This window comes from Sebastes umbrosus, chromosome 7, assembly GCF_015220745.1.
Source record: "Sebastes umbrosus isolate fSebUmb1 chromosome 7, fSebUmb1.pri, whole genome shotgun sequence".
NCBI lineage: Eukaryota > Metazoa > Chordata > Actinopteri > Perciformes > Sebastidae > Sebastes > Sebastes umbrosus.
In genome coordinates, this window is record NC_051275.1 from 15,262,934 (window position 1) to 15,282,036 (window position 19,103).

At 37.9% G+C, this 19,103-nt stretch overlaps 1 long non-coding RNA gene across 1 annotated transcript; it reads left to right on the forward strand.

The window, feature by feature from the left end:
• Positions 1-2,182: 2,182 nt before the first annotated feature.
• Positions 2,183-17,333, forward strand: LOC119492005. The gene is made up of 3 exons (XR_005207698.1): positions 2,183-2,406; positions 5,583-5,592; positions 17,323-17,333. It is a non-coding gene; the product is annotated as an uncharacterized LOC119492005 (long non-coding RNA).
• Positions 17,334-19,103: the final 1,770 nt, after the last annotated feature.

A 19,103-nucleotide genomic window follows, 5' to 3' on the forward strand; every position in this document is an offset into this window, starting at 1 on the left:
TTTCATAAACGATCACTATATCCTAACAGTAGTGCATGAGACAGGTAATCTGAAAAAAAATCATGTGCCTCTTCTCCTAATGGCATCTGCAAGATTTACCAGACCGGAGGAAAACAACCAATCAGAGCCGAGCAGGAGCCTTGCCATCTCTGAGCAGCTGTCAATCACTCGCAAACTCCGATCAAACGGTCAAACTAGACAGCGCTGATCAAATATGAATCAATATTCTGTTACTGTAATGCCTATTTGTCGCATTAAATGTTTTCAGAAACATCTTGTAGTGTACTGTTTAAATGTAAAATGAAAAAGTTTGTGACCCGGCAGCCATGTTGAGATCGGTTGAGGAAATATCAAGCACCGCCCACTAGCCGGAGCAAACTCATTTTACAGCTAAACAGTACACTACAAGATGTATCTAAAAATCTTTTATGCGAGAAATAGGCATTACAGTAACAGAATATTGATTCATATTTGATCAGCACTCCCTAGTTTGACCATTTGATCTGAGTTTGCGAGTGATTGACAGCTGCCTCCGTTGAATGAACAGCCAATAGGAAAGCTCTCTCTCTGAAATGAACTGTGATTTTCCAAAGTCTTCTGTCACGGGCTAGATTTTGTTAAAGCCTGAAAACAGAACCATGAGGAGGTGCAGAAGTCTAGTTTTCTCTCAGAACACTTGAATTACAATATGCTGAAAGGTTATTATGGAATTTTTGCTCAATGATGCCAAAAACAATCTGCCTACTGCAGGTTTAAAGCAGAGGGGTTAAACTATCACTATATATACTCGTGTTTTTTAGATGGAGAAACAATGCAGAGATTATAACCCAAAGCCTTGGTCAAGGTGAAGACTCTTTTAGTGCTATTTCACATTCTCTGGTTTGAAAGTGAGTTAATTTAACAGTGTGTGTCGTACATTAGTTACGTTTGTCTGCAGGAAGCCATCACAGAAACCTGAAACACATGCCTCCACATGACTTTGTGCTAACCTCTGTGTTATGCTCACATTAAACTTTCTCTCAGTCAAGTTTGGAATTTGTAATTGGCTGGTTTAGGAGCAGGCAAGTGTCTCCTTCCATCAGCCGTCAAACTCCATTGAGATGCAATCTGCAGGATGCGGGGTGTGACGGAGGCTCGGTGAAAGCCTCTGTGAGACGGATCACTGCTGAGCAGTAGAATACTAAATCTCTTCTCTGAATACAAAATTACACTTCAGACACTCCGGGATTCTCCGTGGAATTCCCTCCCTCCTTTTTGCCTCCAACCACCGGCCTCCACTCAGCTTCTAAGGGAGACCACCTCAGTTGGTTAGTAAATCTTTCATGGAGCTCTCTTCACTCTTTGCGTCTTGCCAGTGGGGTGTCAGAGGGTGCGTGGGTGAAGATGTTGTCTTCATCTAGGTAGAGCCATGCTGTGCAGTGCTATGCCACGTGGCTGCCCAGCACCCTGCTGCGTGTGGGGGAAGCTCAAGCAGATGTGAAAAATGTCTGAAGTGCGAGTATACTGTACTTGGCCATGTTTCATTCCTTTGTGCGTGCACATTCTTGAGTTTAACACATCTACAGAAGCACAGCAAATTCTTATAATTAAGCAGCTCAAGCCAGACTGCAACTGCCAATGAGGAGCATGAGAGCAAGCTTAGTGACTTTTTAATTCGCAGAGCTTTGCTGAGTCAAAGTAGATTGGCTGCATGACAAGAGGCAGGAACTTGATTCTGAGTTCAGCCTGAGATCAGTGGAAGAAACATGTTTTGATATAATAATCAAGAAATAGCTTTGGATACATTGCTAATTTCTGCCAGCTAATATCATTTGAGTTTGAGAATCAGTAGATGTGCAATATATCACATGAGCTTGACATTTGCAGTAAATTAGGGATATACATTCTCTGGCTCCCTTTGCATGTAAAAGCCATCATCATGCATCTAAGTACTGAAGGAACTGGCCTTCTACCTCCAAGAGGTCAAGGCCCAGTTACGTGTTGGTTAATCTTGTGTGACAAAGAGAATTTCCAAACAGATGAGTTAAAGCATAATGATTCAATTTATTCCGAACAATCAATGTTGCATAAGTAAAAATAAAAGAGTTTACAGATATCTGGATCCAATCTACGTGTCCCTGACAACATACAGTGCATGAGTCAGTTCGCGAAGTCTGAACCCCGAGCTATCCCTGATCCAGCCTATTCATGGTTTACACAATAGTAATATTCATGAGCTTATGACACGTGATATTTTTGCTGCATATCTTCTTCTTTGTTATCTCCTTCTGACTCCTTCCTCTTCTTGACCTTGCAAAAAGAACAGCACTTGCCTCCCTTTCCTCGCAATCACTCCATTCACAACAAATCCAACAGTCAGGTTATTGCAGGTCATTGTAAGCACTTTTGTACATAATAAATCCAACAGTACATATGCACAAATACATACAAATTTAACCTGATCCATATCAAGTCAATTTTATTTACACAGCCAAATATCACCAGTTAGCCTCAAGGGGTTTTAAAAGCTGTACAGCATACAAATGCTACAACAAATCTGTATAGAGTCAATATTTGGCATCTAGGCGTTGAGCTCGTCTGACACAACGAGCAACATGCACACACTAAGCTCAGCACAGCTGAGACTGAGGAGTGCTGATGTGGTAAAGTGAGTGATAAAAGAGGAAGGCTGAAATACGCTGCCGTATTACAAAGGAAACATTAGATATGTGTTGCAGCAAGTAGACTATAATGTGACGGTGTAGCAGCACACCCTTAATGTCTGCCTAAACTAGGCTAAATTGCAGGATTCGCTCCATGTATGGATGGAACATAAACATCTACATGTGTATTGTTCTTTCTCATATCAAAATTAAGCAATAAGAAAACATGTCAGACTTTTATTGTGAAAAAATAAATAAAAATAAGTTTACCAAACCCACCAAAATAGCGCAACTTCCAAAGATCTAAACATACGGCTCAATGAGTGAGATGTACACAAACTGTACATTAAAAAGTATATTATATATCAAATATTTTCATGTTTATATTATCAAGATATTGTACCTGGGTCCATCATGAAATAATACAAAAACAGTAACTGTGTTGAGCAAAAAAATGCATTGGAGTCAAATAATTAAGTCTGGGTTTAAGACGTGTTGCATGTACAACACGTCTTAAACACAAATTACTTCTCTTCTCCTACATATGTTTGAATCTAACAGTTTCCCCTGTAAAACTTATACAAGCTGTTAACGCTGACTTCATTTCTGTGTGGTGGGAACAGGGGAGGGTAGCGCTTTAATGCATGGTCTGTGCATTTGTGTGCAGCTTTTGTGTCTTGTTTTAATCTTACTAAATGAGATTATCCTATCTGCAGCAGAAAAAAGCCATCATCATGCATCTAAGAACATATGCACAAATACATACAAATTTAACCTGATCCATATCAAGTCAAGTCAATTTTATTTACACAGCCAAATATCACCAGTTAGCCTCAAGGGGCTTTAAAAGCTGTACAGCATACAAATGCTACAACAAATATGTACAGAGTCAATATTTGGCATCTAGGCGTTGAGCTCGTCTGACACAACGAGCAACATGCACACACTAAGCTCAGCACAGCTGAGACTGAGGAGTGCTGGTGTGGTAAAGTGAGTGATAAAAGAGGAAGGCTGAAATACGCTGCCGTATTACAAAGGAAACATTAGATATGTGTTGCAGCAAGTAGACTATAATGTGACAGTGTAGCAGCACACCCTTAATGTCTGCCTAAACTAGGCTACCTTGCAGGATTCGCTCCATGTATGGATGGAGCATAAACATCTACATGTTTATTGTGCTTTCTCATATCAATATTAAGCAATAAGAAAACATGTCAGACTTTTATTGTGAAAAAATAAATAAAAATAAGTTTACCAAACCCACCAAAATAGCGCAATTTCTAAAGATCTAAACATACGGCTCAATGAGTGAGATGTACACAAACCGTACATTAAAAAGTATATTATATATCAAATATTTTCATGTTTATATTATCAAGATATTGTACCTGGGTCCATCATGAAATAATACAAAAACAGTAACTGTGTTGAACAAAAAAATGCATTGGAGTCAAATAATTAAGTCTGGGCAGTTTCCAGGAATATCTGTTCCAGGGATTTATGCCAGATTATGCAAACTACAATAGGCAGATGGAATGGAAAATGTTTTTGTGTTTTTTTTTTCCCATGACCTTTAATCAGCTAAACAGATAACAATACGCCTATTAACTTGTAATGCATTGTATGTTTATTTACAGTAATCCTGTGTGGCTGAACAGGGTAAACCAACTGGCTTTCATGTCAAGCTGTAGGCCAGAAACAGAGCCACAACCTGTCCATTTGGAATTATGAGCCTGGCAGGTTGCCCCGTGTTGTTGGTTCATCTTCCTGTCACTTGTCCAACCAAAATAGCATGCAATGGTGCATCTCAACTTACTCCATGTTCCCATGCCTGAGCTTGTTTTTCACTATTCATTACTTCCACCATGCCAACTTTGTGTGTGTTAGTATGGGGACCCATTTGCACCACTGAGTAAACGATCAACTACTAAATTAACTGAGATATAAATATATCATATTAATAATTCATTAAATAGTAAAGAAATTTGAAAAATTGAAAACCTGATGATTGCATAACAGGAAAGTTGGAGCTTGAAACAGTTAGAACCTTCAGTCATGAAAAACACAATTTATACCAAGTCTAGAGGTAATATCATTAAGACAAAGTTTATAAATGCAGGATCCCACACAGTGATAACTCACTTTACAGTTTTATTCAATCGCTTTTCATTTTTTGAAACGGTCTTGACATTCTCTAAACTGTAAGTGCAATTGTCACAACTCTATTGCATGTCTGCATAAGTAACTCACCCAAAACATTTAATTCATGCCTCAAAACCTAGTTATTGTGGCAGTTACAGTTTTTCTCATTCGCTTTGGCTTGATTCTCGAATGAGATTAGTTTGTTGTTCATAACAGATTAGAATTTCTCATTCCTTCAAGCAAATTCTGCTAGTTTTGGCACATGTGTGCAAAAAGTAAGTTCAATTGTCTTAAATTTGTACAATACCACTATCACATGGCTTATTGATCAAAACTGATTAGTTGATTCTCAGTGTCATCCTCTTCACAACTTGTAAACATTCTTTCATCGTTTGAGCCATCACATGCAAAATGATCCATTCAATTATCAAACATGCATGTATAGTCCATAAATGACTATGACAAGGAGGTACAATTTGTTGTTTTTGAACTGAACTACTGCAGTTTTTTTCAGTGTTGCAGGGTTGTTTTGGTGGCAAAATGTCTGTTCATTTTCTGTTTACAGTACATGTAACACATTGTTACACAAATAAATGTACTGTATACTGTACATACAAATGTGCATATCCTTTTTCTGTGTAACTATTACAGTATTGTAGAGTATTTGGCCCACTGTTGAATTGGGAATCAGAAAAGCTCAGTGCGATACACAACAGCATTCAACTAGACAAAACTGACATTCTTGTATAGTACAGTAAGCAGTCAGTGTCAACAAAACAGAGATTAAAACATTTCAAGGTTGACTTCCGTAGTGAAAAAACGTCTACAAATTTTGACCACACAATGACAAAACAACTTTTGATGCCATTGGCCAATTTACTGAAACAATAACTGGTTTTGAAGCATGAATGAAGTGTTTTGGGTGAGTTACTACCTTTTGCAGACATGCAATAGAGTTGTGATGTCCCATGAAACATTTGCGACAGTTATACTTACAGTTTAGAGAATGTTAAGATGAAAAATTAGCCAAAGTGATTGAGAAAAACTGTAATTCGCCAATACCACGAAAAATGAAAAGTGTGAGTGAGTGAGTGTGTAGTCAATCCTGGAAATGTTTCTTGTATGCAAATTTCTGTTTTGTTCTACTTTTTGTTGGCACTGACTGCTTACTGACACAAGAATGTCAGTTTTATCCAGCTGAAGGCTATTGTGTATCGCACTGCCACAAAATGACATCCATGCCAATCATTCGTTTTTTTTTAAAAACCCGCAACAATGATAAAAATATGCGGTAGTTCAGAAAAAACAACTAATTGTACCTCTTCACAGTACATATAATAGATATTTATGGAATATACATGCATGTCTGACAGATTTTAATAATTTAATGGATCATTTAGCATGTGACGGCTCAAACGATGAAAGATTGTTTACAAGTTGTGAAGAGAGCGACAATTTCACTGATAATCGACTCACCAGTTTCGATCAACAAGTCATGTGCAAGTGGTTATTGCGCACTTTGTAGACTTTTGTACTTACTCTTTTGCAGACATGCCAGAACACATGGAATTTGTTTGAACGAATGGGAATTTCAAATCTGTTTTGAACAACAAACTAACTGTTAAGAGATTTGAGGTTATTATAGTGAAGAAAATAATTCTCATTCGTGAATTGAGCCAAAGTGAATGGGAAAAACTGGGATAAATTACCACTAAACAGATTTTCTCATGCCATCACAGTCAGTATCCATACGGACTCAGTGTTTCTTTCTTGGAGACAAAGCTGGACCACAGCAAACAATAAAGTTTTATTATGTTGTATTATATTATATTGTATCAGGGTGGGGTCAACCACTGCATCCAAAAAATATGGATGTAAAAGTATGAATGACTTATTTATCCCAGGGGCATCATGTTACATTGTTTAGCCTAGTTAGCCAATGCTTTTATTACAGCTGAAAGATGGTCGATATAATCTTTGAGCTGGTATTCCAGTCCAGGCGTGTTTGTTGTTGTTACCCCGTGGATTTGAGGACAGTATTTGCCAAAGGAGTGGAACAAGATATAAAATAAGCAATCAATCTTTTAGGTGCAGGATCTGCAGTAAATCAGACAGAGTTATAAGGGCAGCACAATCTCGAGCCAAGCTATTGCTGTTTCACATTAGAGAGATGGATTAAAACGTTCAGCTTCGATGCCAAAATAAACTCATTTGTTTTTTTCAAAACTAGGGATGCACCACATTGATTTTTTTCAGCCGATTCGATAAACGATAATTACCTGCTTCTCATGTCCGATACGATAACTGATAATTTCACATTTTTATTTCATTTTTAAAAAGAAGTTCCTAAACTGTAGTTCATTATGCACACTTGCGGGTAAGGAAGGCAAAACCTAACAGACTTCACTATTGTTAACACAACAAAAACAAAGAGCAGTTCTGACTATTCAAATGTTCATTTATTTTTTCTAGTAGAGTACATAAAAAACTTCACAAACATACTTTGACTTTTATAGAGCATTTTTCCTAAGTATTAAAATTAAATGCTTTGACATATAAGGCCATATTTAAACGATCTATAGCGCATGGTCTAAAGTGCATGACGCAAGTGCATTTAGGGCGTGTCCAATTCCACTTTTGCTAGTTAAACAGCATATAATCTTGCCGCAAAATAAGGCACAAGGGGAAAAGCGGTTGTATTTAGTCTCTTAATTAATCATAGGTGTGTTTTGGGCGTAACAGGAATTAAACCAATCAGAGTATCATCTCACATTCTCTTTAAAAGCCAGGTGCGCCTGCCCATTGGCACATCGCTATTTTTAAAAAGCAGATTTGGCAAATTGGAGTAGAGAGCCTTTTTCTGCTGAGGAGACGGATCTGCTCGTGTGCAAAATGAAATTGTACAAGCAGATGCATGTGGTCTTGGCCGGTGGACCCTCTGCCAATACTGCGCCAGACTTTAGTCTAGGTTTTTGTTGGTCAATGGCGCAATCACTTTCTGCTGCCTCAAGATAGCAATGCTCCAACAAAGCGCCTGACCACATCTCATTTTAAGACCAACACTACAATTTACCATTATCAGCCGATAATTTATATATATATTGTGCATCCCTATTAAAAACATTGTTTGTCTCTTTTGAGTATAATCTGTAGTAGCCGTAACCTTCTTTTGAAGCAGAATATGAGCTAACGTGTATTCACTAAGCCCTGGCATGATAAAGCTGACAATATTCTATATTTGTCTTATTGTAAACAAATCTAACGGAAAGACTGAAACCACCGATGGATTTATCCTACAAATAGCGTCTATTTCTGTCCAAAAACTGAGTAACTGACATTCCTGTCATTAACATAGGCACTGTATTTTATTTCACGTCTATCTCACATACCTGTTGGTGTAAATTGTCCTACTCATAACTGTGTATTGATTCATGGCTGAAAATAGTTCTCAACGAATGTTGTTTACTCCTGTTTGAGTAACGCTGCTAAAATCTACAGGGCCCAGTTGTTTTAAGAAAAGGCTAAACCTTTATTATTTCTTTTTTTTTTTTAATGAATCTATATATTTACATCTTCAGAGGGAAAAAATGCACTTGGTGCTGAGTGCCACAGTGTGAGGAAAACACGTTCTTGGTTTTGGTCTTTTCATGGGATTTGCTGACAATATACAATAAATATAGAATATACAGGATATAGCCTTATCCTTTAAAGTGTCAACAGATCCAAAAACCACCACGACTGCCATTTGATATATCAAAAATATCTAAACTAATGTATTTTATGCATATCCCATAACATTTCCAAGAAATAGACGGAGCCACACTTACAAAACTGTTCTTGAATGCCATCTAAGAACTACTCCAACACATTTAATCACTTAGTGGAAACCTTTACAGACAACGCACAAAAAGGCTTAAGCATTTTGTTTTACATGCAGTGCTTGAACAGATAAGAGTGCATTAAACAATAAAGATTCATGTTCTTGAAGGACGTTTCAAATTGTGGCTCAAATGCAGTAGACACGATTGCTTGCCATTTTCATTTCCCTTTCAAAAGAAAATGTCATTTGTAGAATCCTTGCCTGCTAAGCCATTAAGGAAAACAAATTGTCAGGAAGATTATAGACTTGCCTTGTACTTTCTGTACTGTGAACATAAGTATGCGCTTCATTGGAAATGTTTTACTCTAGTTCCCATCACTAGTTACCAAAGCAGCAGTGGGGATCTTGAGGGTTATTATTTCCACAATGTGCGTCATGATCATGAGACTGGGTGTAGGAAACAGCAATAGATAAGCTCTTTATCAGTGGTTGCCTATGCAATTCTTTAGTCATAAGGAATGTTGGCCCCTCACCCCATTCCACATGAATTTCTTCTATGTTATCACCAGACACAAGGATACCAGAAGGCATTTAGATGTGGTTACATATTGACAATACAACTCATTAACTGTTGGTAAATAATTGTCATGGGGGATATAAAAAGCCACATTTCTCCAGGGGGCTATATTTGACCATTGCTTAAACTTTGAGAAACATAAAATGTTTTGGTGATGAACATTAACTTTGACATGTTCAAACACGAGTTTACGCAAGCGGCTCTGTGAGGCTGTAATTAAGCACAGCAGTGCTTTAGGTAAAAGCTATGTTTGCATGCTCACAATGACAGTGGCTATCTGAACCAAATTACATGACAATTTACCCAATAGTTGCAGACACATTTAACTCAAAACCACAGATTTCAACCTAATGACGGCTCTAGATGAAAAGTCACCAATGTCAGTAGGCTTATTTCATTCTGGAAGTGATGGACCAACCAACATCGTCATCCATGGATCCAAGCTATTAGCATGGCTAGAAATGCCACAGACATTTTCTCTTTTAGTAATGGTGACGGATGTATACATAATTCTATGTTGTTGTGCCATGACCCCTGTATAGCCTTGTTAGGCGTTCACCTGCCTAAAATGTCAGTAAACACACAGTAAACATTAAACATTAAGTAAACAGGATATTGACGCCCAAGACATGTGTTTCCACTTTTGGCCACTCCAGAGATTTGATTAGAACAATGTTTTACTAGCGCTGCAGCTCTGAAACTGTTTTTCCATTTAGTTTTTGCTCTGCCAGCAAGTCCCTTTTCAACTCTTCAATGGTCAAAACCAGACTTAATCCTATTAATCCATGATATCCTTTTAACATCAGTTTTTCAGGAATTTATTGTTGTGACATTGCTGTTTTAAATGTTTTACCCAGTGGTGGAGGAAGTCCTCAGATCCTTTACTTAGGTAAAAGTAGAAATACCACAGTTTATAAATACTCCTGAATGAGTACTGAATTCAAAATGTCTCTGTAAAAGTACATACATATTGTGATGGAATAATTGATACACAAGTTAACTTAGGAAGGAAGAGGTCCCGGAGCTGATGATGTCTTACAAAGAAGGTTTATTGAAGCTTGATCAAGGAGCAATTGTCAGGTCTCCACACTGAGGTGCTCTCTGCGTGAAGGCCTCACAACTCTGCCCTTCCTCCCTGGTGCTCAGTGTTTTACCCCTTATCATGTTTTGACTTACTTCGTTCCTCTGGCATCTCTGACCCTGGTTGCCCTAGCGACTGGCTCTACGGTCTCCACTACAGACACAGCTGTACAGATAACGGTGGCTCCTCTAGACAGGACTCCAACCCAACAATGTCAACAGAGGGACACTCTGACAAACACTTTGACCTTTCTACCAATAAGAGAGGAATTAATGGAAAATTCCATCACACATATTATCAGCAAAATGTACTTGAATTATCAAAAGTAAAAGTACTCAATATGTAGAATGGCTCCTTTTAAAGTGTTGTAAAATTCTAAAATATTATATTATTCTGATTTTATTACTAATGAATACATGTAAGAGCATTTAAATGTTGTAGTTCATCAATGTAGTTTTAGATACTTTGAATACTACTGGGTAGATTAGTAGTATAGTACTGCAATATATCACATAAGCATATCATATGTTCGTTTTTTATGTAAAAAGTAACTATCAACTTTACAATAAGTGTCAAATAAATGAAGTGGAGTAAAATGTACAATATTTCCTTCTGAAAAGGAGTGGAGTATAAGTGTAGAAAATAGCATTAAATGGAAATACTCAAGTATCTTAAAAACTGTACTTAAATGAACAGTGTGTAACATTTGGCACCATCTAGTGGTGAGGTTGCAGATTGCAACTTCTCCCATGTGCCAAGCGGGTAGGAGAACTCCAGTGGCCAATGTGAAAATGCGAATGGCTCTCGCTAGAGTTGTTGTTGTAAGAGTAGGTCTTTTGGATAATAGCAGAGCCAGTAACTAGAGTGTCTTTTTACGTGGGAAGTGAGTGGTGAAGCAAGAGAGAGAAAGAGATCTGCGGCGAATATGTGTGAGGGTGAGAGCAAACAAGTGAGCAAGTGGAGAATAAATGCTGAAGCTCCTCAAGACCAACAGAGATTTCCCGTGTCTTGTTTCGCGATTGAGAGGATAACGTTAACGACTCTGGCCCAAGCAGGATAAGTTAACACAGTGGTTTGTCTGTTTTGGGCTACTGAAGAAACATAGCGGCCAACTCTGTGAATCCTATGTAGATATGATTATACACTAAAGAAAACATACTTATTAATATTATATTCAATTTCTGCCAATAGATCACCCTAAATGTTACACACTGTTCCTTTAAATTAGCAGTAGGCAGTATATTTCTGGCATCATTTGGCAAAAATTCCACAATAACCTTTCAGCATATTGTAATCCAAGTGTTCTGAGAGAAAACTAGACTTCTGCACCTCATCATGGCTCTGTTTTCAGGCATTAAAAAAAGCTGACGGGCCACTTTGACCAATCACAGGTCATTTTATTGAAATAGCATTCCTATTGGCTGTGCCCCAATCGTATGACCTGAACTTGGCGTTCCTTCACCAGATTTCACAATGGCGGCGGCGTCGCAAACTTTTTCAGTTTACAGCTAAACTGTGCACCACAAGATGATTCTGAAAACATTTGAGGCGAGAAATAAGCATTAACGTTACATAATATTGATTCATATTTGATCATCGCAGCCTAGTTTGACCGTTTGGTCGGAGTTCGCGAGTGATTGACAGCCGGCTCTTATAGAAAGCAGATGGATAGCAGACCTCAGATCAGCTCTTACTGCTTGTTTTCCTCAGATCTGTGAAATCTTGCAGATGCCGTAAGGAGCGCCGGAGGACACCGGAGGACACAGAGGCACATGACTTTTTTCAGGTTACCTGTTTCATGTACTACTGTCACAATATAGCGACCGTTTTATAGAAATAACTTGTTTTAATCATATTTGCTCCAATCTCGCCTACTTCAGCTTTAAGTACAGTAGGCCTACTTGAGTTGGTTTTACCTGAATGTATTCTTATTCTATTCTGTGTCATAAATTTGTAATTTCATTGTTTTAAGGTTTTAAAAGTAATTTACCCTCTGTCCTTATCAACCATCTCAGAAGAACAAGCTTGTCTCTGTGTTGTATTAACGAAACAAAAAAACTATGGTCGCTTACTTTAGTCATCAGGAATGTTTGCCCCTCACCCCATTCCATCACCAGAAGGCATTTGGATTTGGTTACACATTGACAAGAGACCTCATTCACATGAAAAGTGTCGGTAAATAAACAGTTTTATGAGGAAACATAAAATGGTTGTGTGATGAACATTAACAGACATATTCAAACAAGAGTCTACAGCTGCGCTAGCGGCTCTGTGAGGCTGCAATTAAGCACAGCGGCGCTTTAAAGTAAAAGCTAAAGGCAGCATGCTAACATGCTCATGATGACAGTGGATATCTGAACCAAATTACATGACAATTTACCCAATAGTTACAGAAATATTTAACTCAGAACCACAGATTATAACCTCATGGTGGCTCTAAAGGAAAAGTCAGTGGCTCACCAAAGTCAGTAGGCTTATTTCAGTCTGGATGTATTAGACTGACCAACATCATCATCTATAGATCTAAGCTACTAGCGTGGCTAAAATGCCACAGATACTCTGTTTTTTAGTAATAGTAACAAATTTATACATAATTATATATTGTTGTGCCTTGATCCCCACAAAGCCTTGTTCACCTGCCTAAAATGTCATCTTGCAATCGTGCAAAATTCTTTAAATAGGATATTGACAACCAAAGCAAGTGTTTCCACTTTTGGCCACTCCAGAGATTTTATATAAACAAAAATTATCTTACTAGCGCCTCAGCTCTGAAAGTGTTTTTCCATTTAGTTTTGTTCTGCCAGTAAGTCCTTTTCAAATCTTCAATACTCAAAACCAGACTTAATCATCCTATTTCATCATATCCTTTTAACTTGCAGGAATTTAGTGTTGTGACATTGTTGTTTTAAATGTTTTACCCAGTGGTGGAAGAAGTACTCAGATCCTTTACTTGTGTAAAAGTAAAGTAAAACTCCTGGATAAGTACTGAATTCAAAATTTGACTTAAGTAAAAGTACATACGTTTTATCAGCAAAATGTACTTCAAATATCAAAAGTAAAAGTACTCATGATGCAAAATGGCTCCATTCAAAGTATTGTATTATTTTAGAATATTATATTATTCTGTTTTTATCACTAATGAATACATGTAAGCGCATTTAAATGCTGATGCCTTAGGAAAGTGCATGCGTCTGCATTTTGTTCGTCTGCCAGAAAGCTCTGTCACAAATTGAAATTGTATCCAATTGTAATCAACAATTTCATGTTGCACTTTTTAGATCTTTGTCATTTTTACCTCCATGTTTTAACCAGTTAAATGATTTTAGCCATCGGACATTTGGATCATAAGTAAATAGAGTGATTTACTGCTGTTCTAGAAACACATGCCATACAACAACCAGCAATACACTTCTAAACTTGCAAAAAAAAATGAAAACGATCATGGTTGTGTAAAAACTGAGAACTTGCATTCTCACAAATGAAGGACAGTATCCACCGCCTGGAGACAGAAATCCGGGAAAGCAAAAGTTGATAGAAGGCTATACATCAGTAGCTTTGGCCCATGGCTAGCGTCGATGAATGCTGGCATCGGTGCCACTGCTGCTGAGACCATGGACCTGGATGTCGTCTCGCCACCGGCGGCAGTTCCAGCCGAGCCAGATGCTTCATGGGTTTGCACAGGAGCCAGACACAAGGACCCTGTTCTGAGTTCCACACCAAGTCGGACCTCCCGCTTGTCTCAGCCCACCTGGACTGAAGCGGTTTGAGAGACTCGGGAGGGGCTAGATCACAACATTGCCTACCTCTCTCAAACGTTTTAACAATCCATCACATCCCCATCATCACTGCAACTCTGCACTGCCCAGGCCACCCATCCTCAACTGGAAAGATTGTCGCATCCCGTGGTCACTGAGCATGTCCCGTCCTGTCCTGACACAACTCAGCCTGCATCCCTTCGTCCATTGTTCTCCCCTACAACATTAATAGTTGGTGATTCTTTTATTAGAGGGGTATGTTTCTTCAATGCAGCCACACACTTTGTTCCTGGTGCCATGGCTCCTTGTTTTAAATTTGGACAATATTTTAATTTCTGGGGATTCAAATTTTCATGTGAACAGCCAATGCAATGCCAGTACGGCTCAATTTCTTGGAACTATTGACGCTTTTAATTTTACTCAGCCTGTAGCCAGCCAAACTCACTACCACGGCCACACATTGGATTTAGTATTTATGCTTGGTCTGACCATTAGCTCTTTGGGGGTGGAAGACTTGAGTGTCTCAGACCATCAATACATTTTGTTCTCCAACTTGCATAATGGTGTCCTCAATCCTCAGCTACCTGTTTGTTACTCCCGCTCCAACATTTCTACTGCAAGTAACTGTCAGTTAACTATCAGTTAAACACAGACCAGTTGATTACTAATTGTAATCTCATCTGTGGAGACATTTCAGATTATGTTGCCCCTCTGTTACCCCGAAAACCTTCAGCCAAAATTCAGCCATGGCTCAATACTGAAACCCGTGCTCTAAGGAAATTAAGTTGAAAGAACAAAAAATGCAATAAAAATAGTCTCCAGGTCTCATTTGAAATTCTGAAGGGCTGTTTGGCGGATTATCAGCAATCAAACAAAATATTTTGACTCCATTATCACCAGAAAAACAGTCCCAAAGTTCTGTTCAACACAGTTAATTCAGTTCTCCACCCTGTTGTAGCTTCATGTCCTCTTCCAACCACAACCATCTGTGGCTCCTAGAAACTAGGCTTTTTAAAATTCTTCTCAACAAAAATCGATTCCACACGGTCCAGTATCTCGCCGGCCAGCTACGATCCTTCTCTGATGTCTGCCTGCTCTGTCATCCTCAGTGACTTTCAGCTTATGTCCCAGTCAAAAAAATGTTTCACATATTCACTTACACAAAATCCACCACCTGCCCCCTTGTTATTGTTCCTTCACACTTGTTAAAGGAAGTATTGGAAACTGTAGGTCCCACCATCTCCCTTATCATAAATCTCTTGTTTCTAGTCTTTCTAAACGCACCATCCCATCCTGTTTTAAACATGTAGTCCGAGCTAAGCAATTTCCACCCAATCTCCATGCTCCCATTTCTGTCAAAGGTACTTGAGAAATGTGTCTATTCACAAAAATTCCAACTGGGCTTTAGGGTTCACCACAGCACAGAATCCGGTCTTCTCAAAGTTTTAAATTACCTGCTTTTAACTTTAGAATGTGGCAAATGTGTTATTTTAATTTGTTTAGACCTCAGTGCAGCCTTTGATACGATGCATTTTACTAAACCGTCTCAAGGAGCAGGTTGGCATCAGAGACTCTGCACTAAAGTGGTTTGCCTCCTACTTAACTGACAGGAGTTTCTTCATTAAAATTGGCGACCTCTCTTCCTGTACTGCCTTTATCACATGTGGAGTACCTCAAGGTTAAATTTTAGGGCCTGTGTTATTCAATTTCTACTTGCTCCCTGTAGGCACAGCGTGTCCTTCAATTGCTATGCAGATGACACTCAAATTTACCTCCCACTGCGTCCAGGTGATTCAACATCCATCACATCTATCCTTACTTGCCGTGAGGAAGTGAAAACCTGGATGGTCAAAAACTTCCTCCAGTTGAATGACAGCAAGACAGAAGTGCTTGTCTTTGTCCCCCCCAAAACCTCAGGAATTATAGGTAGCCACTTAGGCTCATTGACAGCAAACCTTAAAGATCATGCCAGTAACCTTGGGGTCATTTTTCACTCCAACTTGAAATCTGATAAGCAAATTAACACTGTGGTAAAAAGCTGCTATTTTTAACTAAGGAACGTTGCCAAGCTTAAGTCCATCTTCTCACTCAACAATATGAAGACTGTATAAACTGCTTTATTTTCCTTAAGGCTGGACTACTGCAACTCATTTTACTTGGGTGTCAGCCAGTCCTCTCTGTCTTGCTTGCAGCGGATGAAAAATGCTGCAGCGAGACTTAACTGGCACCAGAAAGAGAGACAGCATTAGACCGGCGCTATATCTTCCTTGCCCTGGCTACCTATCAAACATTGATGATGATTTTAAGATTCTTTTATTTGTGTTTAATGCAATACATGGCCTAGCACCACAGTACATTTCAGAACTTCTTTGCCCCTACACCAACCCCGGGCTTCTTAGAACTGCAGAACAATTGTTTTTAATTGTTCCACAATCAAGGCTGGTGGGAAGGGGAGATCGTGCCTTGGCAGTGGCAGCACCAAAGCTGTGGAAAAGCCTTTTGACTATCAATCAACTGAAAAATCTCAAAACATTTATGTTTCAATGGGCTTTGGTTACACTTAGTGTTTTTGTGTTTTACTTTGCCAGTTTTTTTCCAGTGTTTTTAGTGTTTCTTAGTCATATGGCCTTTATTATTACCATTTATTTTATTGTTACTATGTATTGTTATTATTGTGATTTGTATTTTATTGTTATTTTTGAATGTCTCTTTATCATTGCTGTGCTACTGTAAAGCACTTTGGTGGACTATGGTTGTTTGCAAACGTGCTATATAAATAAAATTGATTTGAATTTGATTTGATTTTAATGTTGTAGTTCATCAATGTGGAGCCGGTTTTAAAGTGCATCCCAAGTCTCTTAATTGAATTCACGTTTTCCTCACTTGTGTCTCTTCCTTGCAATTTAGTCCTTCCCCCTGGGATGCATGGAGACGTGCAAGGAAACCATACGAAGAGAGATGAAACAAGGAAATATGCTTTTAAAGCGACGTCTGTTTCTGGTGAACGCGGATCAGCTCTCGGTCGGCTTTAACAGCTGTAGAGACTTTTGATGAGTTTGTGTCTGAACTGTATTAATACTAATAAAAAACACAGTCACTGCCAGATCATCAGAGTTTTCTCTCGGTAGCCTGTTACCTGTTTAACAAACACCTGCACATGAATAACAACCTGCAGTCTGTATTTATACTGTGGACTGTGTCCTGCTTATAGAGGCACAGGAACCAATGACTTTATATTATTTATTCATTATTTGCGTCTGTATTTATTGATATTGTGATTGTGATTTCGTTATTTCATAACCCAGAATATGATTATGGTGTCTTTTGAACACTGGAAATGATTAATTAGGCTAAATACTTCACGGAAAGTTTAAATTATGTAACTCACATCAAACCCACCGCTCAGGAATTTCCAGCCTCACATGTGACTGAATGGAAATGACGATAGAAGATGTAAAAAGACTCTCTGTCTGACTTTAATTGTATCCATAATAAAAGTTAATGAGGGGAATAACAGATCATGATAGAAAACTCTTCCTAATAAATGAAGAAAGTTGTGGTCCGTTTGTTGCTGAGACCTTCAATTAACACATGTTTTTAACTAGATGATGAATCAGAAAACAAAGTATAAAACCTGGGAGTGTCACACTTGAGTTTAATCTGTGATCTGTCTTCCCTCTGGTATGAATCTCAGATCAGATCAGATCCGTCTGTTCAGCTGCAGCATCCAATCTATAACTGATATTCAACAAGTGGGCATGTCGGTCAGTAAAAGCGGTGAAGGCTGCTCTTGTGTGTCCTTGCTCACGGCTCGTCAGAGATCCATCCTCGCTCCCCTGCTCCTCCACTTAAGAGCTTTGAGACGGTCTTCAAGATGACGGAACAGAACGCATGCTTGTCAACCTTGAGACCTTAAAAATCAGGAAAGATTTGAGTTTCAGAGACTTTGTTTCCTGCATTCTGGTGACTTTTAAAGAATGAAAATAACACATATTAAGTACACTGCAACATTTTTATGTTATATAGGCCAACTTTTAATTTTACTTTTAATTCTCAGGAACAGGTTGAGATAACAAAAAGGGAAAAAAGGTGTGAAAATCGGTCAAATAACAGACTTTGGATGTACCCTTAGATATTACGTATACTACTGGGTAGATTAGTAATATAGTACTGCATTATATCACATAAGCATATCATGTTTGTTTGTTAAGATTGTTGATGTCAATTTTAAATACTTCTGTTTAATTACTACTTACTTTTTACATAGTAAAAAGTAAGTAGTAACTATACAGTAGTTGTCAAATAAATGAAGTGGAGTAAAATGTACAATATTTCCTTCTGAAATGTAGGGGTAGAAGTATAAAGTAGCATAAAATGGAAATACTCAAGTACAAGTACCTCAGAATTGTACTTAATTACAGTCGGCCTACTTGAGTTGATTTTACCTGGATGTATTACTCTATTCTGTGTCGTAAATTTGTAATTTTATTATTTTGATGTTTTATAACTAATCTACCCTCTGCCATCATCATCTCCCTCAGAAGAACAAGGAACAGGATATGTCTTTATTTAACTGTACAACACCTACACTAATTTTGTAATTTACTGACTCTTCTATGTCACAATATTGTTTGTTTTTTTGTTTATTTGTTTGTTTGTTTGTTTGTTTATTTGTTTTTTTGTTTGTTTTTATACAAAAATAAATTGAAAAAAAATTAAAAAGAGATTTAAATCTGATAAAACAGTTCTTACACCATTTTACAGGAACAGTAATATGATTATATACTAAAATAATTCTATAATAATATTAATATACTAAAAATATGTGATAGTTTTTTCTTTATCTATTAGGAAAACAATTGCTACTAACTTTTAAGTATAAAGCATGTTGAAGTAAATAGTGTAACTTCAAATACCTGTGAATTAAATCGATCCATCTGTAGTTGTTGAACTTTACTTTCCAACAGATGGTGCTATAACCTAAATCAACTGATCCAATACTTCAATGCGTCTACTTTACAACATATTGCAGTTGTCAGGTCAAAAGCTTGTATCTTCAAAATGTTAACTATTTATGAGCTGACAA